The 11,819-nt window shown below is 48.2% G+C and overlaps 22 non-coding genes across 22 annotated transcripts; all 22 read left to right on the forward strand.

Moving 5' to 3' along the window:
• Positions 1-9: 9 nt before the first annotated feature.
• trnas-aga (transfer RNA serine (anticodon AGA)) lies at positions 10-91 on the forward strand. The gene has a single exon. It is a non-coding gene; the product is annotated as a tRNA-Ser (tRNA).
• A 900-nt stretch (positions 92-991) lies between these two features.
• On the forward strand, positions 992-1,064 carry trnak-uuu (transfer RNA lysine (anticodon UUU)). The gene has a single exon. It is a non-coding gene; the product is annotated as a tRNA-Lys (tRNA).
• A 126-nt stretch (positions 1,065-1,190) lies between these two features.
• Positions 1,191-1,272, forward strand: trnas-aga (transfer RNA serine (anticodon AGA)). Its single transcript has one exon. It is a non-coding gene; the product is annotated as a tRNA-Ser (tRNA).
• Positions 1,273-2,377: 1,105 nt separating this feature from the next.
• Positions 2,378-2,459, forward strand: trnas-aga (transfer RNA serine (anticodon AGA)). The gene has a single exon. It is a non-coding gene; the product is annotated as a tRNA-Ser (tRNA).
• Positions 2,460-3,564: 1,105 nt separating this feature from the next.
• Positions 3,565-3,646, forward strand: trnas-aga (transfer RNA serine (anticodon AGA)). The gene has a single exon. It is a non-coding gene; the product is annotated as a tRNA-Ser (tRNA).
• Positions 3,647-3,827: 181 nt separating this feature from the next.
• On the forward strand, positions 3,828-3,899 carry trnah-gug (transfer RNA histidin (anticodon GUG)). The gene has a single exon. It is a non-coding gene; the product is annotated as a tRNA-His (tRNA).
• Positions 3,900-4,751: 852 nt separating this feature from the next.
• Positions 4,752-4,833, forward strand: trnas-aga (transfer RNA serine (anticodon AGA)). The gene has a single exon. It is a non-coding gene; the product is annotated as a tRNA-Ser (tRNA).
• Positions 4,834-5,014: 181 nt separating this feature from the next.
• trnah-gug (transfer RNA histidin (anticodon GUG)) lies at positions 5,015-5,086 on the forward strand. The gene has a single exon. It is a non-coding gene; the product is annotated as a tRNA-His (tRNA).
• A 647-nt stretch (positions 5,087-5,733) lies between these two features.
• Positions 5,734-5,806, forward strand: trnak-uuu (transfer RNA lysine (anticodon UUU)). Its single transcript has one exon. It is a non-coding gene; the product is annotated as a tRNA-Lys (tRNA).
• Positions 5,807-5,932: 126 nt separating this feature from the next.
• On the forward strand, positions 5,933-6,014 carry trnas-aga (transfer RNA serine (anticodon AGA)). Its single transcript has one exon. It is a non-coding gene; the product is annotated as a tRNA-Ser (tRNA).
• A 1,105-nt stretch (positions 6,015-7,119) lies between these two features.
• trnas-aga (transfer RNA serine (anticodon AGA)) lies at positions 7,120-7,201 on the forward strand. The gene has a single exon. It is a non-coding gene; the product is annotated as a tRNA-Ser (tRNA).
• Positions 7,202-7,382: 181 nt separating this feature from the next.
• trnah-gug (transfer RNA histidin (anticodon GUG)) lies at positions 7,383-7,454 on the forward strand. Its single transcript has one exon. It is a non-coding gene; the product is annotated as a tRNA-His (tRNA).
• Positions 7,455-8,107: 653 nt separating this feature from the next.
• On the forward strand, positions 8,108-8,180 carry trnak-uuu (transfer RNA lysine (anticodon UUU)). The gene has a single exon. It is a non-coding gene; the product is annotated as a tRNA-Lys (tRNA).
• Positions 8,181-8,306: 126 nt separating this feature from the next.
• On the forward strand, positions 8,307-8,388 carry trnas-aga (transfer RNA serine (anticodon AGA)). Its single transcript has one exon. It is a non-coding gene; the product is annotated as a tRNA-Ser (tRNA).
• A 181-nt stretch (positions 8,389-8,569) lies between these two features.
• Positions 8,570-8,641, forward strand: trnah-gug (transfer RNA histidin (anticodon GUG)). Its single transcript has one exon. It is a non-coding gene; the product is annotated as a tRNA-His (tRNA).
• A 653-nt stretch (positions 8,642-9,294) lies between these two features.
• Positions 9,295-9,367, forward strand: trnak-uuu (transfer RNA lysine (anticodon UUU)). The gene has a single exon. It is a non-coding gene; the product is annotated as a tRNA-Lys (tRNA).
• Positions 9,368-9,493: 126 nt separating this feature from the next.
• Positions 9,494-9,575, forward strand: trnas-aga (transfer RNA serine (anticodon AGA)). Its single transcript has one exon. It is a non-coding gene; the product is annotated as a tRNA-Ser (tRNA).
• Positions 9,576-9,756: 181 nt separating this feature from the next.
• Positions 9,757-9,828, forward strand: trnah-gug (transfer RNA histidin (anticodon GUG)). Its single transcript has one exon. It is a non-coding gene; the product is annotated as a tRNA-His (tRNA).
• Positions 9,829-10,481: 653 nt separating this feature from the next.
• On the forward strand, positions 10,482-10,554 carry trnak-uuu (transfer RNA lysine (anticodon UUU)). The gene has a single exon. It is a non-coding gene; the product is annotated as a tRNA-Lys (tRNA).
• Positions 10,555-10,680: 126 nt separating this feature from the next.
• Positions 10,681-10,762, forward strand: trnas-aga (transfer RNA serine (anticodon AGA)). Its single transcript has one exon. It is a non-coding gene; the product is annotated as a tRNA-Ser (tRNA).
• A 181-nt stretch (positions 10,763-10,943) lies between these two features.
• Positions 10,944-11,015, forward strand: trnah-gug (transfer RNA histidin (anticodon GUG)). Its single transcript has one exon. It is a non-coding gene; the product is annotated as a tRNA-His (tRNA).
• Positions 11,016-11,669: 654 nt separating this feature from the next.
• On the forward strand, positions 11,670-11,742 carry trnak-uuu (transfer RNA lysine (anticodon UUU)). The gene has a single exon. It is a non-coding gene; the product is annotated as a tRNA-Lys (tRNA).
• Positions 11,743-11,819: the final 77 nt, after the last annotated feature.

Below are 11,819 nucleotides of genomic sequence, written 5' to 3' on the forward strand. Positions count from 1 at the left end.
AGCCAGCTTGTAGTCGTGGCCGAGTGGTTAAGGCGATGGACTAGAAATCCATTGGGGTATCCCCGCGCAGGTTCGAATCCTGCCGACTACGTTTGACAGCATGCGCCTGCTTTAGGTTGAAACCTTGCTAAAACTTTAGGAAAAGAAAAAAAGTCACTGTGACAATATTACCCTTGAAAAGAGTTATGTTGGCAAGGAATAGTTTTGTCTGCAAGCTAAAGATGACAAGGGCCCTTTTGTACTCAGCCACACGTCGGGGAGACCGGTAGCTCGCCGTGATCGTATAGTGGTTAGTACTCTGCGTTGTGGCCGCAGCAGCCCCGGTTCGAATCCGGTTCACGGCAAGTTGTTCTGGGTGCCTTTGAAATTGAGCTCCACGTCACCTCCTCACCCCGTCCGTCAGACCACTTTTTTTGTTGTTGCACGGTGCGTCCTTGACGTGCTCTGGATGTTTGAGTGAATTGCCACTGGGACCTTCTTTGAGAGCACGAGCTCTCAGGTTTGAACCCTCAGAGAAAAGACTGAAAACCAAACGCTCCCATTTAGTTTGGAAGAATCTTGCTTCAGAGAGAATATGGTGCTGGTATACTTTCTAATCGCTAGGTGTCAGTACACTCGCTGGCAGTTACCTAGAGTGCAGTGGACTTGCTATTTGCTCCAAACAACTGCGCCTTTGAAGCAAGTTTACAATAACGAAAAGAGCGCGGCAAGTCCACAGCATTAAAGCATGTAAAGATGCTTTCCAGACAAGAAGCAGTGAGATGTTGTTCTTTTTCCTAGCGTTATCGTCGGTTGATTATTATTAGCCGTCTAATAGGCTGCATTCCCACTAATGCGCAAGTATATTTTGACATAGCAGACGTTTGGACGGCCGTTCTTAATCGTCGAAGAATTGAATGCGATGCATGGGAGAATCTTTTTTTTTTCTTTCAGCCGATACGATTCATTTTGATGTGGGTTCCCACGCAACACGCACGCATCTCGGGCAAGAGCCCGGATAGCTTAGTCGGTAGAGCATCAGACTTTTAATCTGAGGGTCCAGGGTTCAAGTCCCTGTTCGGGCGATCGAGCCTCTTTTTTTTGAGGAGGGCTACGTTTTGCTGTTGAGTTCGTGCACTGCACCTGCACTGGCCTCGGGCAGCGACGCTGCAAGGCACCAAGCGAAATGACAAGCCCCCTTCAGGCAGCTTGTAGTCGTGGCCGAGTGGTTAAGGCGATGGACTAGAAATCCATTGGGGTATCCCCGCGCAGGTTCGAATCCTGCCGACTACGTTTGACAGCATGCGCCTGCTTTAGGTTGAAACCTTGCTAAAACTTTAGGAAAAGAAAAAAAGTCACTGTGACAATATTACCCTTGAAAAGAGTTATGTTGGCAAGGAATAGTTTTGTCTGCAAGCTAAAGATGACAAGGGCCCTTTTGTACTCAGCCACACGTCGGGGAGACCGGTAGCTCGCCGTGATCGTATAGTGGTTAGTACTCTGCGTTGTGGCCGCAGCAACCCCGGTTCGAGTCAGGGTCACGGCAAGTTGTTTTGGGTGCCTTTGAAATTGAGCTCCACGTTACCACCTCTCCTCACCCCGTCCGTCAGACCACTTTTTTTGTGTGTTGCACGGTGCGTCCTTGACGTGCTCTGGATGTTTGAGTGAATTGCCACTGGGACCTTCTTTGAGAGCACGAGCTCTCAGGTTTGAACCCTCAGAGAAAAGACTGAAAACCAAACGCTCCCATTTAGTTTGGAAGAATCTTGCTTCAGAGAGAATATGGTGCTGGTATACTTTCTAATCGCTAGGTGTCAGTACACTCGCTGGCTGTTACCTAGAGTGCAGTGGACTTGCTATTTGCTCCAAACAACTGCGCCTTTGAAGCAAGTTTACAATAACGAAAAGAGCGCGGCAAGTCCACAGCATTAAAGCATGTAAAGATGCTTTCCAGACAAGAAGCAGTGAGATGTTGTTCTTTTTCCTAGCATTATCGTCGGTTGATTATTATTAGCCGTCTAATAGGCTGCATTCCCACTAATGCGCAAGTATATTTTGACATAGCAGACGTTTGGACGGCCGTTCTTAATCGTCGAAGAATTGAATGCGATGCATGGGAGAATCTTTTTTTTTTCTTTCAGCCGATACGATTCATTTTGATGTGGGTTCCCACGCAACACGCACGCATCTCGGGCAAGAGCTCGGATAGCTCAGTCGGTAGAGCATCAGACTTTTAATCTGAGGGTCCAGGGTTCAAGTCCCTGTTCGGGCGATCGAGCCTCTTTTTTTTGAGGAGGGCTATGTTTTGCTGTTGAGTTCGTGCACTGCACCTGCACTGGCCTCGGGCAGCGACGCTGCAAGGCACCAAGCGAAATGACAAGCCCCCTTCAGCCAGCTTGTAGTCGTGGCCGAGTGGTTAAGGCGATGGACTAGAAATCCATTGGGGTATCCCCGCGCAGGTTCGAATCCTGCCGACTACGTTTGACAGCATGCGCCTGCTTTAGGTTGAAACCTTGCTAAAACTTTAGGAAAAGAAAAAAAGTCACTGTGACAATATTACCCTTGAAAAGAGTTATGTTGGCAAGGAATAGTTTTGTCTGCAAGCTAAAGATGACAAGGGCCCTTTTGTACTCAGCCAGACGTCGGGGAGACCGGTAGCTCGCCGTGATCGTATAGTGGTTAGTACTCTGCGTTGTGGCCGCAGCAACCCCGGTTCGAGTCAGGGTCACGGCAAGTTGTTCTGGGTGCCTTTGAAATTGAGCTCCACGTTACCACCTCTCCTCACCCCGTCCGTCAGACCACTTTTTTTTTGTGTTGCACGGTGCGTCCTTGACGTGCTCTGGATGTTTGAGTGAATTGCCACTGGGACCTTCTTTGAGAGCACGAGCTCTCAGGTTTGAACCCTCAGAGAAAAGACTGAAAACCAAACGCTCCCATTTAGTTTGGAAGAATCTTGCTTCAGAGAGAATATGGTGCTGGTATACTTTCTAATCGCTAGGTGTCAGTACACTCGCTGGCTGTTACCTAGAGTGCAGTGGACTTGCTATTTGCTCCAAACAACTGCGCCTTTGAAGCAAGTTTACAATAACGAAAAGAGCGCGGCAAGTCCACAGCATTAAAGCATGTAAAGATGCTTTCCAGACAAGAAGCAGTGAGATGTTGTTCTTTTTCCTAGCATTATCGTCGGTTGATTATTATTAGCCGTCTAATAGGCTGCATTCCCACTAATGCGCAAGTATATTTTGACATAGCAGACGTTTGGACGGCCGTTCTTAATCGTCGAAGAATTGAATGCGATGCATGGGAGAATCTTTTTTTTTTCTTTCAGCCGATACGATTCATTTTGATGTGGGTTCCCACGCAACACGCACGCATCTCGGGCAAGAGCTCGGATAGCTCAGTCGGTAGAGCATCAGACTTTTAATCTGAGGGTCCAGGGTTCAAGTCCCTGTTCGGGCGATCGAGCCTCTTTTTTTTGAGGAGGGCTATGTTTTGCTGTTGAGTTCGTGCACTGCACCTGCACTGGCCTCGGGCAGCGACGCTGCAAGGCACCAAGCGAAATGACAAGCCCCCTTCAGCCAGCTTGTAGTCGTGGCCGAGTGGTTAAGGCGATGGACTAGAAATCCATTGGGGTATCCCCGCGCAGGTTCGAATCCTGCCGACTACGTTTGACAGCATGCGCCTGCTTTAGGTTGAAACCTTGCTAAAACTTTAGGAAAAGAAAAAAAGTCACTGTGACAATATTACCCTTGAAAAGAGTTATGTTGGCAAGGAATAGTTTTGTCTGCAAGCTAAAGATGACAAGGGCCCTTTTGTACTCAGCCACACGTCGGGGAGACCGGTAGCTCGCCGTGATCGTATAGTGGTTAGTACTCTGCGTTGTGGCCGCAGCAACCCCGGTTCGAATCCGGGTCACGGCAAGTTTTTCTGGGTGCCTTTGAAATTGAGCTCCACGTTACCACCTCTCCTCTCCCCGTCCGTCAGACCACTTTTTTTTTTTGTTGCACGGTGCGTCCTTGACGTGCTCTGGATGTTTGAGTGAATTGCCACTGGGACCTTCTTTGAGAGCACGAGCTCTCAGGTTTGAACCCTCAGAGAAAAGACTGAAAACCAAACGCTCCCATTTAGTTTGGAAGAATCTTGCTTCAGAGAGAATATGGTGCTGGTATACTTTCTAATCGCTAGGTGTCAGTACACTCGCTGGCAGTTACCTAGAGTGCAGTGGACTTGCTATTTGCTCCAAACAACTGCGCCTTTGAAGCAAGTTTACAATAACGAAAAGAGCGCGGCAAGTCCACAGCATTAAAGCATGTAAAGATGCTTTCCAGACAAGAAGCAGTGAGATGTTGTTCTTTTTCCTAGCATTATCGTCGGTTGATTATTATTAGCCGTCTAATAGGCTGCATTCCCACTAATGCGCAAGTATATTTTGACATAGCAGACGTTTGGACGGCCGTTCTTAATCGTCGAAGAATTGAATGCGATGCATGGGAGAATCTTTTTTTTTTCTTTCAGCCGATACGATTCATTTTGATGTGGGTTCCCACGCAACACGCACGCATCTCGGGCAAGAGCCCGGATAGCTCAGTCGGTAGAGCATCAGACTTTTAATCTGAGGGTCCAGGGTTCAAGTCCCTGTTCGGGTGATCGAGCCTCTTTTTTTTGAGGAAGGCTACGTTTTGCTGTTGAGTTCGTGCACTGCACCTGCACTGGCCTCGGGCAGCGACGCTGCAAGGCACCAAGCGAAATGACAAGCCCCCTTCAGCCAGCTTGTAGTCGTGGCCGAGTGGTTAAGGCGATGGACTAGAAATCCATTGGGGTATCCCCGCGCAGGTTCGAATCCTGCCGACTACGTTTGACAGCATGCGCCTGCTTTAGGTTGAAACCTTGCTAAAACTTTAGGAAAAGAAAAAAAGTCACTGTGACAATATTACCCTTGAAAAGAGTTATGTTGGCAAGGAATAGTTTTGTCTGCAAGCTAAAGATGACAAGGGCCCTTTTGTACTCAGCCGCACGTCGGGGAGACCGGTAGCTCGCCGTGATCGTATAGTGGTTAGTACTCTGCGTTGTGGCCGCAGCAACCCCGGTTCGAATCCGGGTCACGGCAAGTTGTTCTGGGTGCCTTTGAAATTGAGCTCCACGTTACCTCCTCACCCCGTCCGTCAGACCACTTTTTTTGTTGTTGCACGGTGCGTCCTTGACGTGCTCTGGATGTTTGAGTGAATTGCCACTGGGACCTTCTTTGAGAGCACGAGCTCTCAGGTTTGAACCCTCAGAGAAAAGACTGAAAACCAAACTCTCCCATTTAGTTTGGAAGAATCTTGCTTCAGAGAGAATATGGTGCTGGTATACTTTCTAATCGCTAGGTGTCAGTACACTCGCTGGCAGTTACCTAGAGTGCAGTGGACTTGCTATTTGCTCCAAACAACTGCGCCTTTGAAGCAAGTTTACAATAACGAAAAGAGCGCGGCAAGTCCACAGCATTAAAGCATGTAAAGATGCTTTCCAGACAAGAAGCAGTGAGATGTTGTTCTTTTTCCTAGCATTATCGTCGGTTGATTATTATTAGCCGTCTAATAGGCTGCATTCCCACTAATGCGCAAGTATATTTTGACATAGCAGACGTTTGGACGGCCGTTCTTAATCGTCGAAGAATTGAATGCGATGCATGGGAGAATCTTTTTTTTTTCTTTCAGCCGATACGATTCATTTTGATGTGGGTTCCCACGCAACACGCACGCATCTCGGGCAAGAGCCCGGATAGCTTAGTCGGTAGAGCATCAGACTTTTAATCTGAGGGTCCAGGGTTCAAGTCCCTGTTCGGGCGATCGAGCCTCTTTTTTTTGAGGAGGGCTACGTTTTGCTGTTGAGTTCGTGCACTGCACCTGCACTGGCCTCGGGCAGCGACGCTGCAAGGCACCAAGCGAAATGACAAGCCCCCTTCAGGCAGCTTGTAGTCGTGGCCGAGTGGTTAAGGCGATGGACTAGAAATCCATTGGGGTATCCCCGCGCAGGTTCGAATCCTGCCGACTACGTTTGACAGCATGCGCCTGCTTTAGGTTGAAACCTTGCTAAAACTTTAGGAAAAGAAAAAAAGTCACTGTGACAATATTACCCTTGAAAAGAGTTATGTTGGCAAGGAATAGTTTTGTCTGCAAGCTAAAGATGACAAGGGCCCTTTTGTACTCAGCCACACGTCGGGGAGACCGGTAGCTCGCCGTGATCGTATAGTGGTTAGTACTCTGCGTTGTGGCCGCAGCAACCCCGGTTCGAGTCAGGGTCACGGCAAGTTGTTTTGGGTGCCTTTGAAATTGAGCTCCACGTTACCACCTCTCCTCACCCCGTCCGTCAGACCACTTTTTTTGTGTGTTGCACGGTGCGTCCTTGACGTGCTCTGGATGTTTGAGTGAATTGCCACTGGGACCTTCTTTGAGAGCACGAGCTCTCAGGTTTGAACCCTCAGAGAAAAGACTGAAAACCAAACGCTCCCATTTAGTTTGGAAGAATCTTGCTTCAGAGAGAATATGGTGCTGGTATACTTTCTAATCGCTAGGTGTCAGTACACTCGCTGGCTGTTACCTAGAGTGCAGTGGACTTGCTATTTGCTCCAAACAACTGCGCCTTTGAAGCAAGTTTACAATAACGAAAAGAGCGCGGCAAGTCCACAGCATTAAAGCATGTAAAGATGCTTTCCAGACAAGAAGCAGTGACATGTTGTTCTTTTTCCTAGCATTATCGTCGGTTGATTATTATTAGCCGTCTAATAGGCTGCATTCCCACTAATGCGCAAGTATATTTTGACATAGCAGACGTTTGGACGGCCGTTCTTAATCGTCGAAGAATTGAATGCGATGCATGGGAGAATCTTTTTTTTTTCTTTCAGCCGATACGATTCATTTTGATGTGGGTTCCCACGCAACACGCACGCATCTCGGGCAAGAGCTCGGATAGCTCAGTCGGTAGAGCATCAGACTTTTAATCTGAGGGTCCAGGGTTCAAGTCCCTGTTCGGGCGATCGAGCCTCTTTTTTTTGAGGAGGGCTATGTTTTGCTGTTGAGTTCGTGCACTGCACCTGCACTGGCCTCGGGCAGCGACGCTGCAAGGCACCAAGCGAAATGACAAGCCCCCTTCAGCCAGCTTGTAGTCGTGGCCGAGTGGTTAAGGCGATGGACTAGAAATCCATTGGGGTATCCCCGCGCAGGTTCGAATCCTGCCGACTACGTTTGACAGCATGCGCCTGCTTTAGGTTGAAACCTTGCTAAAACTTTAGGAAAAGAAAAAAAGTCACTGTGACAATATTACCCTTGAAAAGAGTTATGTTGGCAAGGAATAGTTTTGTCTGCAAGCTAAAGATGACAAGGGCCCTTTTGTACTCAGCCACACGTCGGGGAGACCGGTAGCTCGCCGTGATCGTATAGTGGTTAGTACTCTGCGTTGTGGCCGCAGCAACCCCGGTTCGAATCCGGGTCACGGCAAGTTTTTCTGGGTGCCTTTGAAATTGAGCTCCACGTTACCACCTCTCCTCACCCCGTCCGTCAGACCACTTTTTTTTTTTGTTGCACGGTGCGTCCTTGACGTGCTCTGGATGTTTGAGTGAATTGCCACTGGGACCTTCTTTGAGAGCACGAGCTCTCAGGTTTGAACCCTCAGAGAAAAGACTGAAAACCAAACGCTCCCATTTAGTTTGGAAGAATCTTGCTTCAGAGAGAATATGGTGCTGGTATACTTTCTAATCGCTAGGTGTCAGTACACTCGCTGGCAGTTACCTAGAGTGCAGTGGACTTGCTATTTGCTCCAAACAACTGCGCCTTTGAAGCAAGTTTACAATAACGAAAAGAGCGCGGCAAGTCCACAGCATTAAAGCATGTAAAGATGCTTTCCAGACAAGAAGCAGTGAGATGTTGTTCTTTTTCCTAGCATTATCGTCGGTTGATTATTATTAGCCGTCTAATAGGCTGCATTCCCACTAATGCGCAAGTATATTTTGACATAGCAGACGTTTGGACGGCCGTTCTTAATCGTCGAAGAATTGAATGCGATGCATGGGAGAATCTTATTTTTTTCTTTCAGCCGATACGATTCATTTTGATGTGGGTTCCCACGCAACACGCACGCATCTCAGGCAAGAGCCCGGATAGCTCAGTCGGTAGAGCATCAGACTTTTAATCTGAGGGTCCAGGGTTCAAGTCCCTGTTCGGGCGATCGAGCCTCTTTTTTTTGAGGAGGGCTATGTTTTGCTGTTGAGTTCGTGCACTGCACCTGCACTGGCCTCGGGCAGCGACGCTGCAAGGCACCAAGCGAAATGACAAGCCCCCTTCAGCCAGCTTGTAGTCGTGGCCGAGTGGTTAAGGCGATGGACTAGAAATCCATTGGGGTATCCCCGCGCAGGTTCGAATCCTGCCGACTACGTTTGACAGCATGCGCCTGCTTTAGGTTGAAACCTTGCTAAAACTTTAGGAAAAGAAAAAAAGTCACTGTGACAATATTACCCTTGAAAAGAGTTATGTTGGCAAGGAATAGTTTTGTCTGCAAGCTAAAGATGACAAGGGCCCTTTTGTACTCAGCCACACGTCGGGGAGACCGGTAGCTCGCCGTGATAGTATAGTGGTTAGTACTCTGCGTTGTGGCCGCAGCAACCCCGGTTCGAATCCGGGTCACGGCAAGTTTTTCTGGGTGCCTTTGAAATTGAGCTCCACGTTACCACCTCTCCTCACCCCGTCCGTCAGACCACTTTTTTTTTTTGTTGCACGGTGCGTCCTTGACGTGCTCTGGATGTTTGAGTGAATTGCCACTGGGACCTTCTTTGAGAGCACGAGCTCTCAGGTTTGAACCCTCAGAGAAAAGACTGAAAACCAAACGCTCCCATTTAGTTTGGAAGAATCTTGCTTCAGAGAGAATATGGTGCTGGTATACTTTCTAATCGCTAGGTGTCAGTACACTCGCTGGCAGTTACCTAGAGTGCAGTGGACTTGCTATTTGCTCCAAACAACTGCGCCTTTGAAGCAAGTTTACAATAACGAAAAGAGCGCGGCAAGTCCACAGCATTAAAGCATGTAAAGATGCTTTCCAGACAAGAAGCAGTGAGATGTTGTTCTTTTTCCTAGCATTATCGTCGGTTGATTATTATTAGCCGTCTAATAGGCTGCATTCCCACTAATGCGCAAGTATATTTTGACATAGCAGACGTTTGGACGGCCGTTCTTAATCGTCGAAGAATTGAATGCGATGCATGGGAGAATCTTATTTTTTTCTTTCAGCCGATACGATTCATTTTGATGTGGGTTCCCACGCAACACGCACGCATCTCAGGCAAGAGCCCGGATAGCTCAGTCGGTAGAGCATCAGACTTTTAATCTGAGGGTCCAGGGTTCAAGTCCCTGTTCGGGCGATCGAGCCTCTTTTTTTTGAGGAGGGCTATGTTTTGCTGTTGAGTTCGTGCACTGCACCTGCACTGGCCTCGGGCAGCGACGCTGCAAGGCACCAAGCGAAATGACAAGCCCCCTTCAGCCAGCTTGTAGTCGTGGCCGAGTGGTTAAGGCGATGGACTAGAAATCCATTGGGGTATCCCCGCGCAGGTTCGAATCCTGCCGACTACGTTTGACAGCATGCGCCTGCTTTAGGTTGAAACCTTGCTAAAACTTTAGGAAAAGAAAAAAAGTCACTGTGACAATATTACCCTTGAAAAGAGTTATGTTGGCAAGGAATAGTTTTGTCTGCAAGCTAAAGATGACAAGGGCCCTTTTGTACTCAGCCACACGTCGGGGAGACCGGTAGCTCGCCGTGATAGTATAGTGGTTAGTACTCTGCGTTGTGGCCGCAGCAACCCCGGTTCGAATCCGGGTCACGGTAAGTTTTTCTGGGTGCCTTTGAAATTGAGCTCCACGTTACCACCTCTCCTCACCCCGTCCGTCAGACCACTTTTTTTTTTTGTTGCACGGTGCGTCCTTGACGTGCTCTGGATGTTTGAGTGAATTGCCACTGGGACCTTCTTTGAGAGCACGAGCTCTCAGGTTTGAACCCTCAGAGAAAAGACTGAAAACCAAACGCTCCCATTTAGTTTGGAAGAATCTTGCTTCAGAGAGAATATGGTGCTGGTATACTTTTTAATCGCTATGTGTCAGTACACTCGCTGGCAGTTACCTAGAGTGCAGTGGACTTGCTATTTGCTCCAAACAACTGCGCCTTTGAAGCAAGTTTACAATAACGAAAAGAGCGCGGCAAGTCCACAGCATTAAAGCATGTAAAGATGCTTTCCAGACAAGAAGCAGTGAGATGTTGTTCTTTTTCCTAGCATTATCGTCGGTTGATTATTATTAGCCGTCTAATAGGCTGCATTCCCACTAATGCGCAAGTATATTTTGACATAGCAGACGTTTGGACGGCCGTTCTTAATCGTCGAAGAATTGAATGCGATGCATGGGAGAATCTTATTTTTTTCTTTCAGCCGATACGATTCATTTTGATGTGGGTTCCTACGCAACACGCACGCATCTCAGGCAAGAGCCCGGATAGCTCAGTCGGTAGAGCATCAGACTTTTAATCTGAGGGTCCAGGGTTCAAGTCCCTGTTCGGGCGATCGAGCCTCTTTTTTTTTAGGAGGGCTACGTTTTGCTGTTGAGTTCGTGCACTGCACCTGCACTGGCCTCGGGCAGCGACGCTGCAAGGCACCAACTGAAATGACAAGCCCCCTTCAGCCAGCTTGTAGTCGTGGCCGAGTGGTTAAGGCGATGGACTAGAAATCCATTGGGGTATCCCCGCCCAGGTTCGAATCCTGCCGACTACGTTTGACAGCATGCGCCTGCTTTAGGTTGAAACCTTGCTAAAACTTTATGAAAAGAAAAAAAGTCACTGTGACAATATTACCCTTGAAAAGAGTTATGTTGGCAAGGAATAGTTTTGTCTGCAAGCTAAAGATGACAAGGGCCCTTTTGTACTCAGCCACACGTCGGGGAGACCGGTAGCTCGCCGTGATCGTATAGTGGTTAGTACTCTGCGTTGTGGCCGCAGCAACCCCGGTTCGAATCCGGGTCACGGCAAGTTGTTCTGGGTGCCTTTGAAATTGAGCTCCACGTTACAATCCTCTCCTCACCCCGTCCGTCAGACCACTTTTTTTTTGTGTTGCACGGTGCGTCCTTGACGTGCTCTGGATGTTTGAGTGAATTGCCACTGGGACCTTCTTTGAGAGCACGAGCTCTCAGGTTTGAACCCTCAGAGAAAAGACTGAAAACCAAACGCTCCCATTTAGTTTGGAAGAATCTTGCTTCAGAGAGAATATGGTGCTGGTATACTTTCTAATCGCTAGGTGTCAGTACACTCGCTGGCAGTTACCTAGAGTGCAGTGGACTTGCTATTTGCTCCAAACAACTGCGCCTTTGAAGCAAGTTTACAATAACGAAAAGAGCGCGGCAAGTCCACAGCATTAAAGCATGTAAAGATGCTTTCCAGACAAGAAGCAGTGAGATGTTGTTCTTTTTCCTAGCATTATCGTCGGTTGATTATTATTAGCCGTCTAATAGGCTGCATTCCCACTAATGCGCAAGTATATTTTGACATAGCAGACGTTTGGACGGCCGTTCTTAATCGTCGAAGAATTGAATGCGATGCATGGGAGAATCTTTTTTTTTTCTTTCAGCCGATACGATTCATTTTGATGTGGGTTCCCACGCAACACGCACGCATCTCGGGCAAGAGCCCGGATAGCTCAGTCGGTAGAGCATCAGACTTTTAATCTGAGGGTCCAGGGTTCAAGTCCCTGTTCGGGCGATCGAGCCTCTTTTTTTTGAGGAGGGCTACGTTTTGCTGTTGAGTTCGTGCACTGCACCTGCACTGGCCTCGGGCAG

The sequence above is a fragment of the Rhinichthys klamathensis genome, unplaced genomic scaffold, assembly GCF_029890125.1.
Source record: "Rhinichthys klamathensis goyatoka isolate OS25496 unplaced genomic scaffold, OSU_Roscu_1.1 h1tg000313l_1, whole genome shotgun sequence".
Taxonomy (NCBI): Eukaryota; Metazoa; Chordata; class Actinopteri; order Cypriniformes; family Leuciscidae; genus Rhinichthys; species Rhinichthys klamathensis.